The following is a 5,879-nucleotide window of genomic DNA, read 5'->3' as shown; positions in this document are numbered from 1 at the left end:
GTACAACATTGTTTCATGCTACATTATAATTGGTATTCCCCTACAACGTCATTGGTTTGGTCTGATGGTGCTTCATCAAAATTCAAAGCAAAAAGGTCTGTCTACTTTGTTTCTAGGTACACTACCATCACAGGGTTGCAAATGACTTGTAATTTCTTTGGCTCTAGTCATGGAAAGGGAGAGCACGATGGTGTAGGGACTGTAGTGAAGAGAGCACTAACTTATGAACAACTCAAGCCTAATGGTACTAAGCTCCAATGTGCAGCTGATGTCGTAAAGTTTTTGTAAGAAATGCTCACCACCACTGGAGCTGAGTCCACATGCTGGGTATTCCCCTTTGGTATTCCCCTACAACGTCATTGGTTTGGTCTGATGGTGCTTCATCAAAATTCAAAGCAAAAAGGTCTTTCTACTTTGTTTCTAGGTACACTACCATCACAGGGTTGCAAATGACTTGTAATTTCTTTGGCTCTGGTTATGGAAAGGGAGAGCACGATGGTGTGTAGTGAAGAGAGCACTAACTTATGAACAACTCAAGCCTAATGGTACTAAGCTCCAATGTGCAGCTGATGTCGTAAAGTTTTTGCAAGAAATGCTCACCACTGGAGCTGAGTCCACATATGCATCACAAGTTTGGTACGTTAATAGAGTCTTTTGGGAAATAAAGTTGGGTGATATAGATAGAGATGAGGCATGGAATGTCAAGGTTGTATAACAAACACAAGATCCCTAGATTTAGTCTCTGCTTACTCTCAACACGATCCAACAACACATTGAGAGTGCATCAGTTATCATGTTATTGTAGTTATTGTATGGAACACTTATGGCGTAGATGCAGCAAATCAGTCTCATATTCATACTCAAGACCACATTGCCCTTGAACCATTGGTAGATGGCACTGAAGAAGACAATGCTGACATTGATATTAACATCGCAAACATTGAGGAGGCCACCTACGAAGGGCACCATGATACCCTTTATGATGTCCTTGTAGGAGACAATTTTGCCGGTGAGACAGCTGAAAAGGAAATCCAAAGAATGGTGACTTCTACGTCTTGAAATGCACAAAGGAGGAAGAGCTCTACAAGAGACCTATAAAGGATGGATGGGGGAATTCCATTGCATGAGGTTATTTTATTATGAAAGGGTTCTTCTATGCTCCTAAAGATGAGCAAACCTATGAGTTGTGGGATAATAAGTTGGAAGCCTTAATAGCGACACATCCTGTAAAAGTAATCAAATTTCCAATGGGCCCACACCTAGTTTACAAAAATATGTTTGTCCTATCCCTTGAGGTACATGAAGCTATGTACAGTAGTATGGCATTCAATTTTTAGCATACTTGTTAGATACAAAGCTGTGTAAAACAATATGCCATCCAATTGTGTGCATACTTGACATGTTTCTAATGAAAAAAAAAGAGACAACAATATTCAATATCAATGGGATTTCAGTTGATGTATTTATATATTCTAGAAAATATACATATTTGTTGCTCTGTATATATATACATGGGCTAATTTCAGGGGCGATGGGGCGAGGTGCCTATGATGAATGTGGGGTGGCCTTGGATGGGTCTCTGAGGCTCTTTCCATTTCTTCCCACAATCTTTCCTCTACTTGCTTGTTGGCCTCCTGTTCTTGCCTCCGGGCCTCTAGCTCAACCTACCTTCCAAATTCCACCCATTCATCCACTTCAGCTATGCACCTTTCAAATTCATCGATAGCAGCTTGGTGCGCTTGAACTTCCCTTTGGTATTGTTCCTCTTGTTGATGCCTACGCTCTTCGGCTTCCCTTGCGAAATCACATGCCCATCTTATCTCTTCTTCTACACGATCATGCACCGCCAAAAATTATTTTTTGTAAAACTTTTATCTTGAATTGTTTAACATGAAATGGATTATATTTTTACAGATTGAGTTTCTGTACACAAAGGAAAATGTTTTATTGGAAACCTCATAGCTATGTTAGATAATTGGTATCATACTGGTATTAAAAATCTTGATCAAGAGATGTAGATTATAAACATCACTTACATCAAGAATATTGAAAATCTTTTTTAACAAAAGAAATGCATTGAGGCACGTCCTCCATCCACAACTGACATCTGCAGGCTAGATTGGCACCCTTATCCTTCGATATCTCATGGTCTGAAGAAGATTTGGCTCCAATAATAGGTGTTCCATAGCTGATGCAAACTTTTGAGCACATCTAAAAGGTTGACAAAATAAGCATTAGTTTATCCTACTTCAATAAATTTATCTATATGTTCGTGGAATAGGAAAATGTCAATAGGTACTTACTCTCTAACGTGACCATGATATTCGGAGACAAAGTTTGCAAAGTAACATATATTTCATGCAATGTCGTATAGTAAGCAAACTCTAATGTTGGCTAAAAAAGCAAATAGGACATAGGTGTTATAAAAAAAACACATGCAAATTACCTAATATATGTTGTCACGAGTTTATAACTTAACACGAGACTCACTCTTTATTATAAGCCGTGATAATAATTCGTGCGCCAGATCAAGGTTGACCTCCTAAAACTAGGCCATTAGGTCTAAAAATGATGTCCCCGTTCCCCGCATTTTGCAATTACCCTGATATGAGAGGGTCTACAACATATGTACTATTCTGTATTTCTTCTTGTAGAAGCGAGAGACAATACCTCCAGGCAACAATGAATAGAAAATAGAATTAGGATTTGTGAGAAAATAGAAATAGGATTTGTGAAAAATAGAATTAGAATTCAAAAATAGATTTCAACACCATTATGCCAACATACCATAGTGATACATTTACAATTGTGTCTGTGACTTCTAGTATCCCTCCACATCGCAAAACACGTAAATCAGCCGCATCTAAGCTAGTAACAAACCTTGCGCCCCGAATTGTAATGCCATAGTGATGGGCACAATACTTTCCAACTCCCTTAATTCTTTGATATTTTCTACTTTGATGACGTTAATTTCTCTACGAATCCTATTGGCTTCTTGGCCTACATCATCATTTGCTAGATCATTAGAAAAGTTTCACCTCCATCACTAGCAGAACCGGAGGATTGTGGTTGTGCAACCTTGTGCCTCCAGTTCTGGTTGTGCGTGAGGCTTTGGCTGTGCCGCATCTTGCTGCAAATGGTCTTGTGCTTCTAGTCTTCTTTGAGTCCAAGAGTGGATGTCCATGTCATGACCAGCATGGATGTTCTCAACTAGTCTTGCACGAGGATGGCGGGACAGGACCGTCAGGATCTCCAGCATGCGACGATCACTAATAGAAACATGTGCTTATAAATGATCATATCTGTACCTTAATCTACAGAGTGTATCGAAATCCCTAAGCATTATTGTAAGCCTATGGGCATGGGCAGTGAGGAAATATGCATCTTCAAAAAACTCAATCAGCCAGTCTTCAGTAATTTCCTAGAGACACAAAACTGCAGATGCTTGCCATCGCATGCCAATACTCCAGTGTTCACAAATATCACGCACAAGCCTCTAGAATGGTAGCCTAGCTATTGCAGGTTGCACATGTCGCTCAATCTGTAGAAGCTCTCGCAGAACTGCCATGTGGGCTTAATATCTTCTCCTCTTACCTTGCACTTAAAGCCACTCCGTAGGCCTTTCACTTGTATCTATCCTTCAAGTAGTTCGCTTGGTATGCACCATCTAATAAATAAACTCAGTAAGACGACAATCGAAAAATTTTTCGGAGTCAGTACCAAGTGATAACGAACTAGCAGGATGCTTGCAAATCGCTTGGTACTGACCTGCCGAATACCAAGCGAAATAGTGCTTGCCAACGAGACTCGGGTCGCTTGGTACTGACCCTGTGAGAAAAATTACCACAAAAGGGGTTAGTACCAAGTGATATGGGCCCTACAGGATGGCAACGAGACTCATGTTGCTTGGTATTGACCCCGTGAGCAACGTGTACCAAGGGGAGTCAATACCAAGCGATATGGGGCCAGCACGATGCCCACGAGCCTCCTATCGCTTGGTACTGACCCCTTGAGAAAAATAACCTCAAAAGGGGGTCAATATTAAGGATGCCAACGAGGCTCGTGTTGCATGGTACTATCTTTGTGAGAAACATGACCCTAAGGGGGTTTGGTACCAAGCGATATGGGGCCCGTATGATGCTAATGAGCCTCCTATCACTTGGTGTAGACCCTGTTAGCAACATTACCCTAATAGACCACAATACGTTAAGAAAAAGTCGTTACCAGCAAGCAATAAAGAGCTCGCAGAGTGCTTGTGATCCCCTTATCGCACGGTACCGACCCTTGAACGAACCCTTATGTTTAGGTCAAAAAATCTCAAAATACTTGCAGTCGTGCAATGGATGTAGAGGCGATGGCATTGTTTGATTTTTGGGGCGTCGATGAGGAGGCAGATGCAGTCGTGAGGCAAAGGCAATAGGGCACCGTGATAACGTTTCCTAAAATAAATCAAACACATGGAGGAGAGGAGAGTACCTAGCATATTGACGTGTCATTCATGCGTCAGACCTTGTAAATGCCACTTGTGATCAGTACACACCATGGTGCTAAGACCACATGGTACGGGACCACGTTGGTCTATAATGGCCCCTATCTCCCTCCAAAGCTTCATTCATTCGCGTCGAGTTCCTTGCCATCGCCCTTTGTGTAGCCACTCTGTATCGCCATTGCCCCTTCTTCTTCTTCTTCTATCTCCACAAGAAAACTGAAGCTTTTAATCAAATCTGCAAGCATGCTTTTCTCTCTTTCTAATTAATGCACATACTTAAACACTCACAATATTCATTCTGAACACACACACACACACACACACACACACACACACAACCTTATAGAAAGAAAAAAATTATATGATGTTTTAATGAACCACAACCTTGTTAAGTGTGATGCATGCTCATTTTTGAAGGCATGGGATGAAACTTTTATTTGAAGGGTTAATTATATTATGCCCTTTTTTCCCTATATGTAACAAGGGGATTTTGAAAAATTCACCCTTCAATTTTTCGGTGGCCTTATATGAAGGGTAAAATGGCTTATAAATGCGTGAGACCTTATAATGCCACTTATGAACAGGACACACCACGCCTGTGGTGCTAAAACGGCCCGAATCTCCTTGGGGACATCGAGCTTTCTGCCCATCCTAAACCCTTGGTGTCAAGCTCTCCGCCCTTCGTGTCGTCCCTCTGCATCAACAACGCCATCGCCATCGTCTAACCTCTGCCTTGCCATTGCCTTGGTGTTGAGCTCCCCTGCCACTATTGTCGTCGCCATCGACAAAGCAGGTATCCTTGTAGTGCCTTATAGCTTGTTCTTTTTGACTCCCTTTTCTTTCATTTTGTTATATGGGTTAGTATGAAGATGTGAGGGGCTCGCGAACATCGCATAAGCCCCTACCGCTTGGTACTGGCCCCATGATCTATATGGCCTCGTATTTACCCCCATGTCTCTCCTTTTATACACAAGGGGTTAGTACCAAGCGATAGGGAACTCATAGGCATCGCATAAGTGCTCATGCTATGCGAAGCACATGTACTCCAAGCACCTAAGTGGGAATTGCCATTCCATGTCTTCGTGGATGCTTCAAATGTGGCAATAAGGAGTGTCCTGATGCAGGAGGCCAAAAAAATAGATCTAGCCCGTCTACTACACTAGACAGATGCTGAGCAAAATTACTCCACCTCCACTGATAGGGAAGCGGTTGGTCATGATCTACTCTGTCAACAAGTTTTGCCACTATGGGTAACAAGTTCACCCTCCATGTGGATCATTCCACCTTGCTTAAGCTTGTTGATAAAGCAACATAGATTGGTAGGCAAGATGACTTGATGGATGTTGATCCTTAAGGAATTCGAGTTTAACACTGTGCATACCCCAAGAGC

The sequence above is a fragment of the Cibotium barometz genome, chromosome 3 (genome assembly GCF_041138505.1).
Source record: "Cibotium barometz isolate CiBa-2024 chromosome 3, ASM4113850v1, whole genome shotgun sequence".
Lineage (NCBI taxonomy): Eukaryota > Viridiplantae > Streptophyta > Polypodiopsida > Cyatheales > Cibotiaceae > Cibotium > Cibotium barometz.
The sequence above is the reverse complement of the archived record's forward strand: the minus strand, read 5'-3'. Positions refer to the sequence as shown.